Raw genomic sequence first — 24,179 nt, 5'->3', positions numbered from 1 at the left:
CCGCTAGGGCTCACAGCAGCGTCCACCCGGCTCCAGCAAGCAGGACCTCGCTTGCTGGAGCCGGATGGATGCTGCCGTGAGCTCTAGCGGTGGTGCCCCATCCTCCTGCTGCACTGTGCTGTAGTCGCTGCTCTCCCCTGTGTCCCCGCTGCTCTCCACATCTCCCCGCGGCTCTCCCTGTCTCCTCCTCTCAGGTCCCTCATCTCAATCCGACTTTGTTTAAAGTCGGATTGAGATGGTCCTGTCGGATCTGGCCGTTCATTGAATAGCCCTTGTCGGATCCATTCCGACAAATGCATGTCAGAATGGATCCGACTTTAATTGAATATACCCCAAAGATTGGTCCAGAAATCTTACAAACTTGTCCTATAAGAGGAACAAGATGGCGGAAGCCTCATGACTCATGAAGAGTCATCCTTCAGCACTCAGGAGAGGAAAAAAACCCTTGTGGAGGAAACCTCTGGGGACCCATGGCTGAAGGACTGCCCATCCCTCTAGGCATTAAGAGACTATGCATAGTTTGCCCAGACCACCCGCCCACCAACTAACCTTGCATAACCCAGTCATCCCTTCTGTCGCCTAAAATCTGCTATTTTGACCTTTTACCCAGCCGGTGAAGAACGCACCTAGAGTCGATGGTGAGAGAGTGAAAAAAGAGAGCAAGAGATGGATTGGGGAGGGGGACAGTCATAACCACCATAGCACTCGTCTCTGATGCTAACAGGGAGTTACAACTGTACAAATATAGCCAATCTCGTCGTGGCTATATCATACCGCGATTGCGCCTTGTTAGGCACAACCGTGCCACGTATGTCTGGACGTCTAAGATGTTTGTGCGCCCATTTCACATGAATGGGAGCGGCAAATGCCGCTGATCGGCGCGGCTAGGCGCAGGCACGCATAGCTGCATCGAGGGTGCACATTTACCCCAGATGTAGCCATGATCAGCATGGCTACATCTGTATATAGTATTGGATGAAAATAAAAGTAATCACTAAAGCACAATATAATTCTCTTATACCTCTGCAAATTAATAAAAATGTAACAGCCTGCAAAACTGGCACACTGGGATTTAGGCAGGCAGAGAGAAAGAGAGAGAGAGAGAGAGAGGGTAAAGGGGATTTACCTTGCAATATTATAGGCTCACCAAACAACTCCAAGGAGATGTCATAGGTGCAGCCACACATAAAGGATTTAATTAGGGACATTATAGGCCCATCTAGACAGCGCTCTTCAAATATCTCCAATTACCTATTTGCAGCTGCTTGTGGCTGTTAAGTAACAACACTGTCCAGTAGGTGTGAGATTTTGTTTTTATCCAATACTATGCTATCCCCAAGGTCATAAGTCATATATTATAATAGTCATGCTAAAATTCTGCCGATGTTTCGGACTAAGCTACCCTTTTCTTTGTCCATTCACTAACCTTCTGCCGGTGTGCTATGCCGTCCCAGTCCTCAGGAGGCATATGCAAGAGACAGCAAAAGCACAGCCCTGATATAGGCAGTTGCCATTATGACATCACAGCATGACCTCTCACACCCCACCATTCTGCTGTAGAATGTTATCTGCTGTGGTGCCCCCTGGCAAAAATCCAATAGAAACCGATACAAACAAGCATCAGCACTTGGAGACTCAGTTATAAAGTCAAAGTATTAAAACACATAAAAATAAGATTTTACTCACCGGTAAATCTATTTCTCGTAGTCCGTAGTGGATGCTGGGACTCCGTAAGGACCATGGGGAATAGCGGCTCCGCAGGAGACTGGGCACAACTAAAGAAAGCTTTAGGACTACCTGGTGTGCACTGGCTCCTCCCACTATGACCCTCCTCCAGACGTCAGTTAGGATACTGTGCCCGGAAGAGCTGACACAATAAGGAAGGATTTTGAATCCCGGGTAAGACTCATACCAGCCACACCAATCACACCGTATAACTCGTGATACTATACCCAGTTAACAGTATGAAATATAACTGAGCCTCTCAACAGATGGCTCAAGAATAACCCTTTAGTTAGGCAATAGCTATAAACAAGTATTACAGACAATCCGCACTTGGGATGGGCGCCCAGCATCCACTACGGACTACGAGAAATAGATTTACCGGTGAGTAAAATCTTATTTTCTCTGACGTCCTAAGTGGATGCTGGGACTCCGTAAGGACCATGGGGATTATACCAAAGCTCCCAAACGGGCGGGAGAGTGCGGATGACTCTGCAGCACCGAATGAGCAAACTCTAGGTCCTCCTCAGCCAGGGTATCAAACTTGTAGACTCTTACAAAAATGTTTTAACCCGACCAAGTAACAGCTCGGCAAAGTTGTAAAGCCGAGACCCCTCGGGCAGCCGCCCAAGAAGAGCCCACTTTCCTCGTGGAATGGGCTTTTACAGATTTAGGGTGCGGCAGTCCAGCCGCAGAATGTGCAAGTTGAATCGTGCTACAGATCCAGCGAGCAATAGTCTGCTTAGAAGCAGGAGCACCCAGCTTGTTGGGTGCATACAGGAGAAATAGCGAGTCAGTTTTCCTGACTCCAGCTGTCCTGGAAACATATACTTTTCAGGGCCCTGACTACGTCCAGTTACTTGGAATCCTCCAAGTCCCAAGTAGCCGCAGGCACCACAATAGGTTGGTTCACATGAAAAACTGATACCACCTTAGAAAGGAATTGGGAACGAGTCCTCAATTCCGCCTTATCCATATAAAATACAGATAAGGGCTATTGTATGACAAAGCCGCCAATTCTGATACACGCCTGGCCGACGCCAAGGCCCACAGCATGACCACTTTCCATGTGAGGTATTATAGCTCCACGGATTTAAGTGGCTCAACCCAATGCGACTTCAGGAAATCCAACACCACGTTGAGATCCCACGGTGCCACTGGAGGCACAAACGGGGGCTGACTATGCAGCACTCCCTTAACAAAAGTCCGAACTTCAGGCAGTTAAGCCAGTTCTATTTTGGAAGAAAATCGATAGAGCCGAAATCTGGACCTTAATGGAACCCAATTTTAGGCCCATAGTCACCTCTGACTGTAGGAAGTGCAGAAATCGACCTAGCTGAAATTTCTCCTTTGGGGCCTTCCTGGCCTCACAGCACGCAACATATTTCCGCCATATGCGGTGATAATGGTTTGTGTTCACTTCTTTCCTAGCTTTAAATAGCGTAGAGATAACTTCCTCCGGAATGCCCTTTTCCTTCAGGATCCGGCGTTCAACCGCCATGCCGTCAAACGCAGCCGCGGTACGTCTTGGAACAGACAGGCCCCCTGCTGCAGCAGGTCCTGTCTGAGCGGCAGAGGCCATGGGTCCTCTGAGATCATTTCTTGGAGTTCTGGTTACCAAGCTCTTCTTGGCCAACCCGGAACAATGAGTATAGTTCTTACTCCTCTCCTTCTTATTATTCTCATTACCCTGGGTAAGAGAGGCAGAGAAGGGAACACATACACCAACTGGTACACCCACGGTGTTACCAGAGCGTCCACAGCTATCGCCTGAGGGTCCCTTGACCTGGCGCAATATCTTTGTAGCTTTTTGTTGAGGCGGGTCGCCATCATGTCCACCTGTGGCCTTTTCCAACGGTGTACAATCATTTGGAAGACTTCTGGATGAAGTCCCCACTCTCCCGGGTGGAGGTCGTGTCTTCTGAGAAAGTCTGCTTCTCAGTTGTCCACTCCGGGAATGAACACTGCTGACAGTGCTAACACATGATTTTCCGCCCATCGGAGAATCCTTGTGGCTTCTGCCATCGCCATCCTGCTTCTTGTGCCGCCCTGTCGGTTTACATGAGCGACCGCCGTGATGTTGTCTGTCTGGATCAGCACCGGCCGGTGTTGAAGCAGGGGTCTAGCCTGACTTAGGGCATTGTAAATGGCCCTTAGTTCCAGAATATTTATGTGTAGGGAAGTCTCCTGACTTTTCCATAGCCTTGGAAGTTTCTTCCCTGTGTGACTGCCCCCCAGCCTCGAAGGCTGGCATCCGTGGTCACCAGGACCCAGTCCTGTATGCCGAATCTGCGGCCCCCTAGAAGATGAGCAATCTGCAGCCACCACAACAGCGACACCCTGGCCCTTGGAGACAGGGTTATCAGCCGATGCATCTGAAGATGCGACCCGGACCACTTGTCCAACAGATCCCACTGGAAAATCCTTGCATGGGGCCTGGCGAATGGAATTTCTTCGTAAGAAGCTACCATCTTTCCCAGGGCTCGCGTGCATTGATGCACCGACACCTGTATTTGTATTAGGAGGTCTCTGTCTAGAGACGACAACTCCTTGGACTTCTCCTCCGGGAGAAACCCTTTTTATCCTGTTCTGTGTCCAGAACCATACCCAGGAACAGTAGACGCGTCGTAGGAACCAGCTGCGACTTTGGAATATTCAGAATCCAGCCGTGCTGTTGTAGCACTTCCCGAGATAGTGCTACTCCGACGAACAACTGCTCCCTGGACCTCGCCTTTATAAGGAGATCGTCCAAGTAAGGGATAATTATTTCGGCCATTACCTTGGTAAATACCTCGGTGCCGGGGACAGACCAACGGCAACATCTGGAATTGGTAATGACAATCCTGTACCACAATTTTGAGGTACTCCTGGTGAAAAGGGTAAATAGGGACATTCAGGTAAGCATCCTTGATGTCCAGTGATACCATGAAATTCTCCAGGCTTGCAATAATCGCCCTGAGCGATTCCATTTTGAACTTGAACCTTCGTATATAAGTGTTCAAGGCTTTCAATTTTAGAATGGGTCTCACCGAACCGTCTGGTTTCGGTACCACAACATTTTGGAATAGTAACCCCGGCCTTGTTGAAGGAGGGGTACCTTGATTTCACCTGCTGGAAGTACAGCTTGTGAATTGCCGCCAGTACTACCTTTCTCCGAGGGCAGCAGGCAAGGCTGATGTGAGGTAACGGCGAGGGGGAGTCGCCTCGAACTCCAGCCTGTATCCCTGTGATACTATTTGCAGAACCTAGGGATCCACCTGTGGGCAAGCCCACTGGTCCCTGAAGTTCCCGAGACGCGCCCCTACCGCACCTGTCTCCACCTGTGGAGCCCCAGCGTCATGCGGTGGACTCAGAGGAAGCGGGGGAAGATTTTTGATCCTGGGAACTGGCTGCTGGTGCAGCTTTTTCCTTCTCCCCTTGTCTCTGTGCAGAAAGGTAGCGCCTTTGACCCGCTTGCTTTTCTGAAGCCGAAAGGACTGTACCTGAAAATACGGTGCTTTCTTAGGCTGTGAGGAAACCTGAGGTAAAAATTTTTCTTCCCAGCTGTTGCTGTGGATACGAGGTCCCAGAGACCATCCCCAAACAATTCCTCACCCTTATAAGGCAGAATCTCCATGTGCCTTTTACAGGCAGCATCACCTGTCCACTGCCGGGTTTCTAATACCCTCCTGGCAGAATGGACATTGCATTAATTCTGGATGCCAGCCGGCAAATATCCCTCTGTGCATCCTTCATATATAAGACGACGTCTTTAATATGCTCTATGTTAGCAAAATATTATCCCTGTCTAGGGTATTAATATTATCTGACAGGGTATCAGACCACGCTGCAGCAGCACTATTTATGCTGAGGCAATTGCAGGTCTCAGTATAGAACCTGAGTGTGTATATACAGACTTCAGGATAGCCTCCTGCTTTTTATCAGCAGGCTCCTTCAAGGTGGCCGTATCCTAAGACGGCAGTGCCACCTTTTTTGACAAACGTGTGAGCGCCTTATCCACCCTAGGGGATATCTCCCAACGTGACCTATCCTCTGGCGGGAAAGGGTACGCCATCAGTAACTTTTTAGAAATTACCAGTTTCTTATCGTGGGAACCCACGCTTCTTTACACACTTCATTCACTCATCTGATGGGGGAACAAAACACTGGCTGCTTTTTCTCCCCAAAAATAAAACCCCTTTTATGTGGTACTTGGTGTAACACATTTTTCATTGCCGAGATATTGTAACGGATGTTCCTAGTGGATTGTGTATATATCTCAACCTCGTCAAAACTGGAGTCAGACTCCGTGTCGACATCTGTGTCTGCCATCTGAGGTAACGGGCGTTTTTTTGAGCCCCTGATGGCCTTTGAGACGCCTGGGCAGGCGCGGGCTGAGAAGCAGGCTGTCCCACAGCTGTTACGTCATTCAGCCTTTTATGTAAGGAGTTGACATTGTCGGTTAATACCTTCCACCTATCCATCCACTCTGGTGTCGGCCCCACAGGGGGCGACATCCCATTTATCGGCCTCTGCTCCGCCTCCACGTAACCTTCCTCATCCAACATGTCGACACAGCCGTACCGACACACCGCACACACACAGGGAATGCTCTGACTGAGGACAGGACCCCACAAAGTCCTTTGGGGAGACAGAGAGAGAGAGTATGCCAGCACACACCAGAGCGCTATATAATGCAGGGATTAACACTATAACTGAGTGATTTTTCCCCCAATAGCTGCTTGTATACATATATTGCGCCTAAATTTAGTGCCCCCCCTCTCTTTTTAACCCTTTGAGCCTGAAAACTACAGGGGAGAGCCTGGGGAGCTGTCTTCCAGCTGCAGTGTGAAGAAAAAATGGCGCCAGTGTGCTGAGGGAGATAGCCCCGCCCCTTTTTCGGCTGACTTTTCTCACGCTTTTTTATGGATTCTGGCAGGGGTAATTTATCACATATATAGCCCTGGGACTATATATTGTGATGATTTGCCAGCCAAGGTGTCTTATATTGCCCTCAGGGCGCCCCCCCCCCAGCGCCCTGCACCCATCAGTGACCGGAGTGTGAGGTGTGCATGAGGAGCAATGGTGCACAGCTGCAGTGCTGTGCGCTACCTTGTTGAAGACAGAAGTCTTCTGCCGCCGATTTTCCGGAACACTTCTTGCTTCTGGCTCTGTAAGGGGGCCGGCGGCGCGGCTCCGGGAACGAACACCAAGGTCGGGTCCTGCGGTCGATCCCTCTGGAGCTAATGGTGTCCAGTAGCCTAAGAAGCCCAAACTACCACCTGTTAGGTAGGTTCGCTTCTTCTCCCCTTAGTCCCTCGCTGCAGTGAGTCTGTTGCCAGCAGATCTCACTGTAAAATAAAAAACCTAAATATACTTTCTTTCTAGGAGCTCAGGAGAGCCCCTAGTGTGCATCCAGCTCAGCCGGGCACAAGAATCTAACTGAGGTCTGGAGGAGGGTCATAGTGGGAGGAGCCAGTGCACACCAGGTAGTCCTAAAGCTTTCTTTAGTTGTGCCCAGTCTCCTGCGGAGCCGCTATTCCCCATGGTCCTTACGGAGTCCCAGCATCCACTTAGGACGTCAGAGAAATGCAAATGTTTCGGGGCACACCTTGATAAACGGGCAGTTGTGCAGCGAAACGTTGTAATGTTATGCACTTATGTGTTTTAATCCATTGACATCATAACTCAGTCTTCGAGTGTTGCTTGTTCATATTGGTTTATATATATATATATATATATATATATATATATATATATAGGAATCAATCGTAATAGGCGGCACTTAGAGACTTTTACATAGCCAGGTAAAAGTGCATAAAAGCCCCGTACACCCCAGGCACCGAAAGCAGCCATTCTTCCTGCTGAGAAAGTGCCTGGGAACCTCACTGTCACTAAAACCCGTCACATCTGTTTTTACTAGTAGATCTTTAAGATTCTTCCCACGCGCATAACTAGGTCTAAGATAACTCTTGTGGAAACAGCCTAAATCCGGATCTCTGGCCACTATTTGCCACAATTCTTTGGCTTTCCAATCCTTGTGGTTAGGAGTCATTGCAGTACTAATGTGTTTTCATCCAATCTCACAAAATATATGAGATGTGGTAAATGTTTAGTAGATTGTTTATTATGACATGTATTATTAGAAGTTGTTCTGATTAAGTTTTGTTTATTGACTACACTTATTATATTACACAGCTATGGGGGCCTATATGGGCTCACTCTTAAGCATGTTTGTTTTGTTTCACTGTGAGGACGCTTATACTCTGTTCTCCGTCCGTACACAGCCTGTTGCCATGGTTCCCGGCGCCGGACGAGTGACGCTGCTTCCGGCGCGGCGGGTTCATCTGCGACCGGAAGTGCCCGCTGCGAGAAGGCGGCCGTGGAGACCGGGAGCACGCTGAGGATGACGGGGAGGGGTAAGTCCGGTACAGGTATTTAAGTTTGTTCACTGTTTAGTCACGCTTTGTCTGAGGAAGGGGAAGCATCCCCGAAACGTTACAATAAAGCACGCCCCACGGGGCTTTTATGCACTTTTACCTGGCTATGCAAAAGTCTCTGAGTGCCGCCTATTACGATTGATTCCTGCATATTAGGGGTCATCACCCCCAAGGAGGGCACCTGAGGAAGGTCTGTTGGAGTCGGGAGTGCCGGAAAACATGGATCTTTATATTAGATCTCAGTTATAAAGTCAAAGTGTTAAAACACATAAAATGCAAATGTTGCGGGGCACACCTTGATAAACGGGCAGTTGTGCAGCGAAACGTTGTAATGTTATGCACTTATGTGTTTTAATCCATTGACATCATAGCTCAGTCTTCGAGTGTTGCTTGTTCATATTGGTTTATATATATATATATATATATATATATATAAATATATATATATATATATATATATATATATAGGAATCAATCGTAATAGGCGGCACTTAGAGACTTTTACATAGCCAGGTAAAAGTGCATAAAAGCCCCGTACACCCCAGGCACCGAAAGCAGCCATTCTTCCTGCTGAGAAAGTGCCTGGGAACCTCACTGTCACTAAAACCCGTCACATCTGTTTTTACTAGTAGATCTTTAAGATTCTTCCCACGCGCACAACTAGGTCTAAGATAACTCTTGTGGAAACAGCCTAAATCCGGATCTCTGGCCACTATTTGCCACAATTCTTTGGCTTTCCAATCCTTGTGGTTAGGAGTCATTGCAGTACTAATGTGTTTTCATCCAATCTCACAAAATATATGAGATGTGGTAAATGTTTAGTAGATTGTTTATTATGACATGTATTATTAGAAGTTGTTCTGATTAAGTTTTGTTTATTGACTACACTTATTATATTACACAGTTATGGGGGCCTATATGGGCTCACTCTTAAGCATGTTTGTTTTGTTTCACTGTGAGGACGCTTATACTCTGTTCTCCGTCCGTACACAGCCTGTTGCCATGGTTCCCGGCGCCGGACGAGTGACGCTGCTTCCGGCGCGGCGGGTTCAGCCGCGACCGGAAGTGCCCGCTGCGAGAAGGCGGCCGTGGAGACCGGGAGCACGCTGAGGATGGCGGGGAGGGGTAAGTCCGGTACAGGTATTTAAGTTTGTTCACTGTTTAGTCACGCTTTGTCTGAGGAAGGGGAAGCATCCCCGAAACGTTACAATAAAGCACGCCCCACGGGGCTTTTATGCACTTTTACCTGGCTATGTAAAAGTCTCTGAGTGCCGCCTATTACGATTGATTCCTGCATATTAGGGGTCATCACCCCCAAGGAGGGCACCTGAGCAAGGTCTGTTGGAGTCGGGAGTGCCGGAAAACATGGATCTTTATATTAGATCTCAGTTATAAAGTCAAAGTGTTAAAACACATAAAATGCAAATGTTTCGGGGCACACCTTGATAAACGGGCAGTTGTGCAGCGAAATGTTGTAATGTTATGCACTTATGTGTTTTAATACATTGACATCATAATTCAGTCTTCGAGTGCTGCTTGTTCATATTGGTATATATATATATATATATATATATTAGATTCAAACCTAGCAAAAAGTCTTATTGCCAGTGAAAAATGGTGTGTTGCCCAGCTTATCTTCATTTTGCTCTTTACATTATTACCCGGATTGTTAGTGGCCATAGGCCTTTGGTTTTCGACAAAAAGATATGTATACTGGCGCCGGCTGTGATACCAATAAGGGACGATATTTTTTAAAAGAATCACAAGTTTTTAATAAACATGCACAATTGGTTAAATGAATAAATCAGATGTGGTCACACTATCTGTTCTTAAATCATAGATAGATGGTTTTAAAAAGATGTCAATTAGGACCAGTTGGATCAAACTCCTGGTGAGTATTATAACTACACAGTCTCCGGTTAGGACTCCCTCCTCATAAATTCTTTGTTCACTTGAGATAATAGTAGTTACCCAGTCCTTACGGATGTTGTCCCAAGGATCTCAGTTTAGCAGGTGAGAATCCAGTTGGCAGCTAAACTATGATTTAAGAACAGATAGTGATGGTGTAGGAGCTTCCTTTGAATGGCAAATATATATTGATTCAAGCTTTTTCACATTAACTAAGATATTTACTGCTCCTCACTTCTTTAGGTTCGTGTTTCCTTAAAAGCTTCACAGATATGTTATAAGCAACATTGTATTCAAAGCATGAATTGTCCATTGTTATAACACCAGATGTATTCCAAGGCCAGTCAAGCATATCGCCAAAAGTTCTGAACACCGAGGAGGATTTCGACCTGTCCTGACCTCCAGAAAGGATGTTCCGGGAAAGCTGATAATCGCAAAGCAATAAATATATTTTAATTGCAATTTATAATATTGTTTGACAAATGACGTGTTTCAGTTTTCAAGACATACATGGTGTATTTTGATTGGCTAAATGTATTGGCACACATGAATCCTTTGTTCTTTTGCTATAAAATAAAGCCATGATGGCCCCTAAGACAGATCAACTATGAACTGCTTAGGTTACACAATGATCCTGTGTCACCTTTCCATTCACTGATCTCCAACCGGTTGCTAAGGGGAACAGCATTCTGACTGATGACTGAAGAGAGTTCATAATCAGACCTGAATAGGTTAACATACCCTATCATTTTGGGATCTCGTCCGGGATATTCCAGCATCTCCTCCACTGGCAATAAATCCTCTGATCTTTCAGGAACCGCTGATAACAAAAAAACCGGTAAGTGAGATTTATTGTGTAGATTTCTACCTGCTCACTTGAAATCAGCGCTTCTTGTGTAAATCAAGGGGAAGTCCAGTCGGGAAGGTCAGAGAATATTTTAAAGAGCCCAGCGTCAGTCAGAAGAAATTTTTTTAAGGTACCATACATGTATGTTATATTGTTGAATTATGTTATATTGTTGAATTGTGGGTAAATAATTTCAGATAATTTGTCACAAGTGCACAGGGGGAATTAATCAAGTATGCAGAAAACTTTTAAATTGTGCAAGTACTAATGCATGTTTATTAAGAAAATAGAGCCGTTTTATAAAGGTGGCGCATGGCCAAGATATGTTCTAATGCTGATAACCAGTTTGAATTGATAAATAACCAAAGAGGTATATGCAAATCTTGTACCTGTGTTGTCGTGTTAAGAAAATACAAAGGGTCTGTAGCACCAAGATTGCTGGCAATTACAGGCACTGAAGTCTCATTTGGTTATGAGGAAAATGATGATGAATTTTATTGTACAAAAGGTTGTCATTTTAAAAAGAGAATTGTTGGAACATTAAGAATGATTGATTTAACATCATAACCTATTGGCCTAGGAACCACATAATCCCAGGTCTAAGACCCATGTGCCCGTGCAGCCTCAAACAGCTGCCATGCACGCAGATAACAGATATAGGATTTACTGTCATCTTTGTTTTTGTATCCTTGCACTGTTATATGTACTCTGTCAAAATGCTTTTGAAAAGGTGGGGGGGAGTCGGGTTGTCTGCTGAATAATGAAACCAGTGTAACTAGATTTTGCTGCACACATTGTACTGTATATATTGTATGTCCCTATGCAAGACAGTTAAGGGGTTGGATTGGGTCAGTAATAAAGAACAGCTACTGTCTGAAAGAGACACAAGGTGAACATATTCCAAGTATAGTGGGGAGTTTACCAAGAACACAAGGTACAAGCAGGAGTCTATATAGGCAGGGGGATAGACCCTTGGAGTAACTTAACAATAATATTAGGGACGCATCTCAGTGATCCAGAAGAAATAATCTATTATGCAGGTCTCACTTGGGGAGCAGTACTAACAAATTCTCCACCAACACAGGGAGGAAGGGGCAACACTACAACCCCAGTCATTTGTCCACAGACGGATTGAAGAAGCTCTTTAGGTAGAGATTCTTTAAAAGGAGATTTTAATTCCCTCATAAGGAGTTACTAAAATACCACATCAGGATGGGTTCAAACCCGTGGATATTGTTAATAACAAGGAGGGAAGAAAAAGCTTTAAAAGGAGATTTTAATTCCCTCATAAGGAGTTACTAAAATACCACATCAGGATGGGTTCAAACCCGTGGATATTGTTAATAACAAGGAGGGAAGAAAAAGCTTTAAAAGGAGATTTTAAGTCCCTCAAAAGGAGTTACTAAAATACCACATCAGGAGGGGTTCCGCGCACGTTCACCCAGGCATGGGAGCGCGGTCTGTAAAGATGTCAGGGCCCGACAAACCCGTGGATATTGTTAGTGACAAGGAGGGCAGAAAATCTCTGAAAGGAATTTCAAAAGAGCAGGCTTCCCGTCAGAAGGGACACTTGACCTAGAGAAATGGGAAAAATTTGCCTCCTGTAACAAAAGTTGGATAATTAAGCATAATAGTAGAGATCAAGCATCCATCTGGATCACTGTAGCAAAAGAATTAGGAGCAGAGAATAGAAGAAGAGATGAGGAAAATGATTTCCCCATTGTACCAGAGTACTCAATAGCACCACAACCAGCGTTAAACTCACTGCCTGTAATTGCAGCAACAGCACCTGCACACTATACCCCACCCCTATACCCAGACATGCATGCACACCAAGGTACCCATAGTATGAACAGAATGAAATTACCTACAAGCTCACTAACAGTGAAATTAAAAAGATACGAGCAAGGAAAAGAGTGACGAATAATCAGCCCTATCTTAGAAGGATCTGTGGTTGAAAATCCGAATGATTTACCTGAGCTATGTGTACAGAGTATGCCCCAGTGTCCTGATACTTCATCACAAGAAACCCCAACAAGGTTAAAGCAAAGAAATTTTCTACCTAATGCTTCCCTCATGTTTAAACGAGTGGTAGACACCTGCAATCAAGCTGAGTCCAGTAAACAATTGTCCACAATCAGGAACTATAGGCGAAAGGGTGCAAATCAGGTGAAGAGGAGAAGCAAGGGGTCAAGACACAGCCTCTACAGCTTTTCATGCCCAGGTGCATAATGTACAGAATAAACTGACATATTTTCCAGAAAGATTGTGTCCGGTATGTCAGTTTTGCGTTCCAGAAGGATATGAACATTGCCCAAATTGTGGAAACTGGATTTCACACCATGAACCACCATGCCAAGATATCTATGCGACTAGAAATACTGAAAGACGGTCATCATTGCCTGTTTCTCTGTATCCAGCACAAGTACAGGGAATACGCAACCCAGATAATGCAGCCAGGACGAACGAACCATACATCGTACAGAGCCAACACCACAAACCATGGTATGGCAATGACCTCGCAAATATAGTTGCAGAGTCCCCAGATCCTAGATAAAACCCAATAGCAGTTTATGCCTATATGGAAAGAATTCAAACCATATGGACACCGGCATGGGTCGACTACCACCAGTTGTGTGAGGCTATACTAGGACCAGCAACTGCCCAAACAGTAAGCACCATGTTAAAAGCAGATGCAGTAGATCAGTGGTGGCCAACGCGTGGCTCTTGAGCCACATGCGGCTCTTTCTTTATTCAAATGTGGCTCCCAACACTCAAAGTCACGTGACCACAAGAGGGAGCCAAATACACATGGGGGAGCTGGATGGAGTGACACAGGCGGGTGCTGGCTGGAGTGACACATGGGGGAACTGAAGTGTATTATGTGAATCTGGCTTTTCAATATATTTTCTGCGGATCTGGCTTTTTAAATAATTTGATGTAGAAGTAGCTTTTTAATTTGTATTTTATGTTGGATCTGGCTTTTTCAATGTATTTTATACCAGGGGTGTGGCCTAGCAGGCACAAGGTCACACCCCATTTTTGCAAGTGCGCCTTCGGCTCGAAGTCGGCTCTTTGATATACCTAACAAGATTTCTTGGCCCTTTGTCTCTGACTGGTTGGCCACCCCTGCAGTAGATGATTGCCCAGCCATAACGGACGTTCCGACAGAGAAAAATAGAACAACGTTTGAAAGTGGAAAGATGTACATGACAAGACTTAAGAGATGGTGTCATGCACAGACACTCAGGGCACCAGCAGCCCCAGACTTGAAACAGGAAAAGACTGAGTCCATCAGAACTTACTATGATAAAGTCACTATACGACACACAAGATGATAGAATATGAAGGTGTGCAACTCCTGTGTCGACAACAGTGTACTCAGTCACCACTGGCAGTTCGATAAAAGTGACTTTACCCACAGGAGACCCAAGGGTTTCAAGAGCTGTTTTTATGCACAACCAGATTCCTCTACGTTTACTTACAGATCAAGCCATTGCAACGACTGGATTGGGAGGTTAAGCCCTACCCCTGCAAGAAAGCAAAGATGTAACCTGAAATACAAGCTGCTATACAAGACTATCTCTCACAGGAAAAGTAAGACAAAGAGGAACAACAACTCCCAGCATAAACATCATTATGTTAAACACCACCCTGGGTGGACTTGGACTAAGAAAATGACATGCCAGCAGCAGTGAGAAAGAATATGCAAGTGAAGAAAGGACAAAGTATGAAGAATAATGAATGAATCATAAAGAGAGGTGATTGGAAAAAGAAAAGTTGAGAAACAATATGAAGGTTGCATGAAAGTTTGGAGACTAAAGGAAGTCTGCTTTAAGAAGGACAAAGAAAGACATCTGACAAGTGGTCAGTACTACCTGGCAAGATTACAGAGATAATGCCATGATTTAAAGCAACAGAAGCTCCGGGGTTTAAAGCAAATAATAAGGAACAAGACAGAAAAAGTTCCAGAAAACAAATGAATGATGCTTCTTCTGCCAATATGAAGTACAAGCTTCTTTAGGTACTCCCCAGTGAACATAATGTCTCCAGAAGAAACAGCAGAAGGTATGATTACAGTCACCTTGCCCACTGGAGAAATACGCCTGTGCCTAATGAATACTGGAGCCAGCACATGCAGAAGACAGCAGAGGGAGATACCACAAGAACTGATGATATCAGAAATTCTTAAAGGGACAGGAGATGAGAGAAATGCAGTCACCAATACCAGCCCAATTCTTGACCTCGGAGTACATGTCCAGTGACTTTGCTGAAGCACAATGTACTAAAGCTTATCCAATGAGAATACAGTACACACCAGCAGAAGTTTAACTTTCCAGCAACTTATCAAAGGAAAGAACAAAAAGCCATTTAGAAGCAAGTTAAAACAGAAGTTCAGTATTGGCTCATTCCCGCAGTACCAGTTGTAGAAGAAAGGAAGCAATACTACTGGACTAGGATAGCTTTGTGGAGGGGCTATATCACCAAGTGATTTATCCACAAAACACACAGCTAAATACAGGATGTGAATGAACTGTTGATTGCCACCACCACCAAAAGAAGTACCAAGAAGGGGCAGTGTCCTTAGTGAAGTTTCTGGAAGACCAAGACTGCAGAGCCTCAGAAGGAGAAATTGCAGCTAGTCAAGCAAGAGTTAATCTTCCTAGGACACTCAAGGTACCAGACATCTAACAAAAGTGAAAAGGAAAAGATTCAGACTGCAAGCTAAGATGCCAACTAGTGTCAAGCAAGTCAGATGATCATTCATGGGCCTAGTAGGACACTACAGAACACGGATACCTCTAGCACCAGTCTACATGCAAGCATTGTATGACAACACTGTAAGGGAGGAGGGTCCGCATCCTACATACAGCAACAGATGAATTAGGCTATTGAACAGTTGGAAACAGCAGTTGCCTCATCTCAAGCCCTAGAACTACCTGACTATTAAAGAAGGAGGCCATACATAGAAGTCCTTATGCAAAATCATGGACTGAGGTGAAGACCAGTGGCCTACAACTTAAGCAAGCTTGACAGCGGTAATCAAAGAGCACCTACCGGCATCAGAGCAGTGATAGCAGCAACAGCCCTAGAAGAGTATAAGAGCACAGACACAGTGATGAATCAGAAGTCCTAGAAGAGGACAAGAGCACAGGCATAGTGCTGAATCATGAACTTATCATCCAGGGTCCACATGCAGGTACAGAGAAGCTTCAACAAGCAAGAACCAAACACCTGTCAGTGGCAAGGCTGACCATGTATGAAGTAGCACTGCCAAAGTGCGACAAGTAACCATCAGAAGATGTATTACCCTCAACGCAGCAACCCTTTTCCAACATTAATCAATAAAGGTGTTGAATCTCAAGATTCAAAAGGAGGGAAAATCAGATTATCTACTGATGAATGGGAAAGCCAGAAGTTTCTAATATTCACTCACGAAGGTAAACAATATGGTTGGACACAATTACCCCAAGGGGGAGCCACTAGTCCATCAGATTTCTCAGAGGCAATGGCATTAATCCTGCAGAAATGGAGACCACACTTTACAGACACCCAGTTAGTTCAATATGTCGATGATCTGCTTATTGCTGCACAGACAGAAGAGAAGTGCAAAAAGGAAGCAGTATCACTACTCATCTTTTTGGCAGAAGAAGATTGCAGAGTGTCAAAAGACAAGCTTCAGCTAGTACAGAAAAAAGTTGTCTTCTTAGGACACTGCATATCTCAAGGAACAAGGCATCTTACTGATAAAAGAACAAAAGCAATAACTCAAGAAAAAACCCCAAGAACATTAAATGAAATCAGAGCTTTTCTAATGGATCCCCAAGGACAGGATATGCAGTAACAACTGAAACTGAAGTCATAGACTCTGGAGCATTGCTACCAAGTATGTCAGCACAAGAAGCAGAACTCATAGCAATGACCAAAGCCTGCATACATGCTGAAAACATGACAGCTAACATCTAGTCCCAGGATTACGCTGTTATATGGAAAAGTAGGGACTTCAAAAGTACAAACGGAAAACCCATCAAACAGGCCAGTTTGATTATGGAACTCTTCAGAGCATTGGAACTACCTAAAAGAATTGGAATAATCAAGGTACAAGCACATACTAAGAGCCAAACCATGGAAGCTAAAAGAAATGCATTTGCAGATGCAGAAGCCAAGAGAATTGCCTTACAATCAAAAGAACTTGAGCAAGTCTTAGTGGCTCAAGATGTGAAGCAAATGCCTAGTGAACAGGAGCTGATCAAAATTCAACAACAAGCATCACAAGGAGAAAAGGAGAAATGGAGACGATTGGGGGCAGAAGAAGATGAACATGGACTTTGGAAGGCAAGAGAATTGAAGTACTGTCTACCAGCAGCTCTATTTCCACCTATGTTACAAGTAGCTCATGGACAAGACACCATTCAAAGGAAGCCACGGTGAATAGAGTACAAGAGCATTGGATAGCTCCAGGCTTCAATAAAGCTGCAACAAACTTTGTAGCAGGATGCTGGATCTGTGGAATCAGCAATCCAGGAAAAAGAACCAAGACACCTCTAGGAACTATACCCAAAGCCTCTTACCCATTTGAAAGACTACAAATTGACTATATACAGTGGCCACGAAGCAGTCCATATGAATATGTACTAGTAGCAACGGACATGTTTAGTCACTGGGCCAAAGCCTGGCCAGTAAGCAAAGCCACAGCAAAAACCACTGCAAAGAAACTGATAGCAGAAGTAGTATGTAGATTTGGGATACCTGAAGTTATAGAATCAGATAGAGGTACACATTTCACAGGAGAAGTCATGCAGCATATAATGAAAGATTTGGGGGTACAGCAGGCCTTCCATGTGCCTTACCAGCCCCAGGCGAGTGGGAGGGGGGACATCTGAACTTTGACCTTAAGCTAAAACTACAGAAAATGACAGAAACCAAAAGAACTTGGCCAGAATGCCTACCTATAGTCTTGTTTAATATTAGGACCACACCCATGAAACCTAGTAAACTGACTCCATATGAAATATTGTTTGGGTCAGCTCTAAGAACAGGTTGTTATTATCCACAACAATTACAACATAATCATGATGATTTTTACAGGTTATGTACAGGAGGTCTGTAAAACATTGACTAACCTCCATTGCCGAGTGTTTTCTTCCATTCCAGACCCAGAAGGATCAGCTACGCATAAGCTAAATCCAGGAGATTGGGTCTATTTAAAGAGACATGTGAGAAAGACCTTTAAACCAAGATATGATGGTCCATATCAAGTGCTGCTAACCATGTCTACCTTAAATTAAGGTGAAAGGTCGTGATACTTGATTACGTGCATCCCACTTGAAGAAGTTGACAGTGACTCTCCAGCCAGAAGAATGAAGTTGCTTATCCTTTGATTGTTGTTAGGGGTAATCCCCAAGGTTTGGACTATAAATCCAGGGGACTGGTTTACTGAAAGAAAATAGTTCAGGCCTAGATAGTATAGGTAGAATAGGGAGAAAAAGTGGAATCAAAAAGAGGGGAAATGATGGTGTAGGAGCTTCCTTTGAATGGCAAATATATATTGATTCAAGCTTTTTCACATTAACTAAGATATTTACTGCTCCTCACTTCTTTAGGTTCGTGTTTCCTTAAAAGCTTCACAGATATGTTATAAGCAACATTGTATTCAAAGCATGAATTGTCCATTGTTATAACACCAGATGTATTCCAAGTAGAGATGAGCGGGTTCGGTTCCTCGGAATCCGAACCCGCCCGAACTTCAGCTTTTTTTACACGGATCCGAGCGACTCGGATCTTCCCGCCTTGCTCGGTTAACCCGAGCGCGCCCGAACGTCATCATGACGCTGTCGGATTCTCGCGAGGCTCGGATTCTATCGCGAGACTCGGATTCTATATAAGGAGCCGCGCGTCGCCGCCATTTTCACACGTGCATTGAGATTGATAGGGAGAGGACGTGGCTGGCGTCCTCTCCATTTAGATTAGAAGAGAGAGAGTGAGATTGAGACAGAGACACTTGATTTACTGGAGCTTAGGAGTACTAGAGAGTGCAGAGTTTACTAGTGACTGACCACTGACCAGTGACCACCAGTGCAGTTTTATTTAATATAATCCGTTCTCTGCCTGAAAAAAACGATACACAGTGACTCAGTCACATACCATATCTGTGCTCAGCCCAGTGTGCTGCATCATCTATGTATAATATCTGACTGTGCTCACACAGCTTAATTGTGGGGGAGACTGGGGAGCAGTTATAGGTTATAGCAGGAGCCAGGAGTACATATTATTAAAATTAAACAGTGCACACTTTTGCTGCAGGAGTGCCACTGCCAGTGTGACTGACCAGTGACCTGACCACACTGACCACCAGTATAGTATACTATATTGTGATTGCCTGAAAAAGTTAAACACTCGTCGTGTGACTTGTGTGGGGTTTTTTTATTCTATAAAAAACTCATTCTGCTGACAGACAGTGTCCAGCAGGTCCGTCATTATATAATATATACCTGTCCGGCTGCAGTAGTGATATATATATATTTTTTATATCATTATTTATCATCCAGTCGCAGCAGACACAGTACGGTAGTTCACGGCTGTAGCTACCTCTGTGTCGGCACTCGGCAGTCCATCCATAATTGTATACCACCTACCCGTGGTTTTTTTTTTCTTTCTTCTTTATACATACTACATCTCATTATCATCCAGTCTATATTAGCAGCAGACACAGTACAGTACGGTAGTCCACGGCTGTAGCTACCTCTGTGTCGGCACTCGGCAGTCCATCCATAATTGTATACCACCTACCCGTGGTTTTTTTTTTCTTCTTTATACATACTACATCTCATTATCATCCAGTCTATATTAGCAGCAGACACAGTACAGTACGGTAGTCCACGGCTGTAGCTACCTCTGTGTCGGCACTCGGCAGTCCATCCATAATTGTATACCACCTACCCGTGGTTTTTTTTTCTTTCTTCTTTATACATACTACATCTCATTATCAACCAGTCTATATTAGCAGCAGACACAGTACAGTACGGTAGTCCACGGCTGTAGCTACCTCTGTGTCGGCACTCGGCAGTCCGTCCATAATTGTATACCACCTACCCGTGGTTTTTTTTTCTTTCTTCTTTATACATACTACATCTCATTATCATCCAGTCTATATTAGCAGCAGACACAGTACAGTACGGTAGTCCACGGCTGTAGCTACCTCTGTGTCGGCACTCGGCAGTCCATCCATAATTGTATACCACCTACCTGTGGTTTTTTTTTTCTTCTTTATACATACTACATCTCATTATCATCCAGTCTATATTAGCAGCAGACACAGTACAGTACGGTAGTCCACGGCTGTAGCTACTCTGTGTCGGCACTCAGCAGTCCATCCATAATTGTATACCACCTACCCGTGGTTTTTTTTTCTTTCTTCTTTATACATACTACATCTCATTATCAACCAGTCTATATTAGCAGCAGACACAGTACAGTACGGTAGTCCACGGCTGTAGCTACCTCTGTGTCGGCACTCGGCAGTCCGTCCATAATTGTATACCACCTACCCGTGTTTTTTTTTTCTTTCTTCTTTATACATACTACATCTCATTATCATCCAGTCTATATTAGCAGCAGACACAGTACAGTACGGTAGTCCACGGCTGTAGCTACCTCTGTGTCGGCACTCAGCAGTCCATCCATAATTGTATACCACCTACCCGTGGTTTTTTTTTCTTCTTTATACATACTACATCTCATTATCATCCAGTCTATATTAGCAGCAGACACAGTACAGTACGGTAGTCCACGGCTGTAGCTACCTCTGTGTCGGCACTCGGCAGTCCGTCCATAATTGTATACCACCTACCCGTGTTTTTTTTTTCTTTCTTCTTTATACATACATACTACATCTCATTATCAACCAGTCTATATTAGCAGCAGACACAGTACAGTACGGTAGTCCACGGCTGTAGCTACCTCTGTGTCGGCACTCGGCAGTCCATCCATAATTGTATACTAGTATCCATCTCCATTGTTTACCTGAGGTGCCTTTTAGTTGTGCCTATTAAAATATGGAGAACAAAAATGTTGAGGTTCCAAAATTAGGGAAAGATCAAGATCCACTTCCACCTCGTGCTGAAGCTGCTGCCACTAGTCATGGCCGAGACGATGAAATGCCAGCAACGTCGTCTGCCAAGGCCGATGCCCAATGTCATAGTACAGAGCATGTCAAATCCAAAACACCAAATATCAGTAAAAAAAGGACTCCAAAACCTAAAATAAAATTGTCGGAGGAGAAGCGTAAACTTGCCAATATGCCATTTACCACACGGAGTGGCAAGGAACGGCTGAGGCCCTGGCCTATGTTCATGGCTAGTGGTTCAGCTTCACATGAGGATGGAAGCACTCAGCCTCTCGCTAGAAAAATGAAAAGACTCAAGCTGGAAAAAGCACAGCAAAGAACTGTGCGTTCTTCGAAATCCCAAATCCACAAGGAGAGTCCAATTGTGTCGGTTGCGATGCCTGACCTTCCCAACACTGGACGTGAAGAGCATGCGCCTTCCACCATTTGCACGCCCCCTGCAAGTGCTGGAAGGAGCACCCGCAGTCCAGTTCCTGATAGTCAGATTGAAGATGTCAGTGTTGAAGTACACCAGGATGAGGAGGATATGGGTGTTGCTGGCGCTGGGGAGGAAATTGACCAGGAGGATTCTGATGGTGAGGTGGTTTGTTTAAGTCAGGCACCCGGGGAGACACCTGTTGTCCGTGGGGGGAATATGGCCGTTGACATGCCTGGTGAAGATACCAAAAAAATCAGCTCTTCGGTGTGGAAGTATTTCACCAGAAATGCGGACAACATTTGTCAAGCCGTGTGTTCCCTTTGTCAAGCTGTAATAAGTAGGGGTAAGGACGTTAACCACCTCGGAACATCCTCCCTTATACGTCACCTGCAGCGCATTCATAATAAGTCAGTGACAAGTTCAAAAACTTTGGCCGACAGCGGAAGCAGTCCACTGACCAGTAAATCCCTTCCTCTTGTAACCAAGCTCACGCAAACCACCCCACCAACTCCCTCAGTGTCAATTTCCTCCTTCCCCAGGAATGCCAATAGTCCTGCAGGCCATGTCACTGGCAATTCTGATGATTCCTCTCCTGCCTGGGATTCCTCCGATGCATCCTTGCGTGTAACGCCTACTGCTGCTGGCGCTGCTGTTGTTGCTGCTGGGAGTCGATGGTCATCCCAGAGGGGAAGTCGTAAGCCCACTTGTACTACTTCCAGTAAGCAATTGATTGTTCAACAGTCCTTTGCGAGGAAGATGAAATATCACAGCAGTCATCCTGCTGCAAAGCGGATAACTGAGGCCTTGACAACTATGTTGGTGTTAGACGTGCGTCCGGTATCCGCCGTTAGTTCACAGGGAACTAGACAATTTATTGAGGCAGTGTGCCCCGTTACCAAATACCATCTAGGTTCCACTTCTCTAGGCAGGCGATACCGAGAATGTACACGGACGTCAGAAAAAGACTCACCAGTGTCCTAAAAAATGCAGTTGTACCCAATGTCCACTTAACCACGGACATGTGGACAAGTGGAGCAGGGCAGGGTCAGGACTATATGACTGTGACAGCCCACTGGGTAGATGTATGGACTCCCGCCGCAAGAACAGCAGCGGCGGCACCAGTAGCAGCATCTCGCAAACGCCAACTCTTTCCTAGGCAGGCTACGCTTTGTATCACCGGTTTCCAGAATACGCACACAGCTGAAAACCTCTTACGGCAACTGAGGAAGATCATCGCGGAATGGCTTACCCCAATTGGACTCTCCTGTGGATTTGTGGCATCGGACAACGCCAGCAATATTGTGTGTGCATTAAATATGGGCAAATTCCAGCACGTCCCATGTTTTGCACATACCTTGAATTTGGTGGTGCAGAATTTTTTTTTTTTAATATTAAATTTTTATTGAAGTTTTGTACAAATTATAGTAACATTTGCATTGGTAAATAAAAAATAAAACAGAAATAGGGGGAAAAGACAAGCACATAACAGAACTAATAAAGACAAGGGAAAGGAAGGTTAGGTATCAGGGACATCTTTAAGTAGCAATAGAATTGGAATATAAACATAATGCAAGTGAAGAGATCTGAGGTCCATATTGAGTTATCAAATTACAAATTACAAATTACAAATTAGGGGCCATCTTGGTTTGGGGAGTTAAGCACAGAAGGGTCAGGAATGCCATTCATGGTACCGGATAAACCTCTTTGGCCCGATTTCTCTCTATATAGGAACCACTTATCCCATTTCTTACTCATATTGGGTGTCCCGGAGGGAAATCCACCCTCCGACGTTTCAAACACATAATGTTGGTGAACTTTTTGTTCTATCATTAATAGCGTGGGAACGACCGCCGACTTCCATTTGGAGGCAATGGCGGCCTTAGTTGCTATGAGAATGTGGCCTAAAATGTATCTGTCGGAATTAGACATCTCACCCCGGTAATAGTGAAATAGTGCCAGTAGGGGGTCAGGCGTGAGGGTTTCCCCTAGGACCAGTGACATGAAAAGAAACACATCCCTCCAAAGTGCCCCAATTGTTGGGCATAGCCAAAAAATGTGGAGCAAATCCCCCACCATCCCACAATTCCTCCAGCAACTAGCAGAGACCTCGGGCCAAATCTTGTGCAAACGTTCCGGCGTAAAGTACACCCTATGGACCAATTTGTAATACATTTCACAATGATTTATACATTTAGAAATTTTAAAGCAGGATTGAAAGATAATTTTCCAAATATCCTCGGTAAAGGCCGCAGGGAGGTCTTTTTCCCATTTGGTCTGTGAGGGGAATACTCCATGTCGGGACTCAGTCACGAGATATTGGTACCATCTGGAGATGCCTCCTTTATTGCTGACAGGCAACAGGAGTGACATCAGTAGTTTAGGGGGGCCAAAATGGGGGACTCGGTTAGGGGAACAACTTTGAAGCCAATGCCTCAATTGCAGGTATTTGTGAAAATCTTGCTTAGGTACCTGGAATTGTTCCTGAAGTAGGGAAAAGGGGACTAGCACCCCGTCCCGAAGGACATCCCTCAAGGTGGAGAGGCCCCTGTCTCGCCAGTGGTGCAAGTCAAGGTCTGGGATCAATGTGGCTATAGCGTGGAGAGATAACTGGGGAGAGGGTAGAGCTCCGGTGGGGAGAGACTTAAGTACGTTTTTCCATGTTAACAACGTTGCTTGAACCGCAGAGTTTTCCGCCTCCCCTGAAGGGATAGAAGCGGTGGGCAACCAGAACAAGTCGGG

This window comes from Pseudophryne corroboree, chromosome 4, assembly GCF_028390025.1.
Source record: "Pseudophryne corroboree isolate aPseCor3 chromosome 4, aPseCor3.hap2, whole genome shotgun sequence".
Classification (NCBI taxonomy): Eukaryota; Metazoa; Chordata; class Amphibia; order Anura; family Myobatrachidae; genus Pseudophryne; species Pseudophryne corroboree.
The sequence above is the reverse complement of the archived record's forward strand: the minus strand, read 5'-3'. Positions refer to the sequence as shown.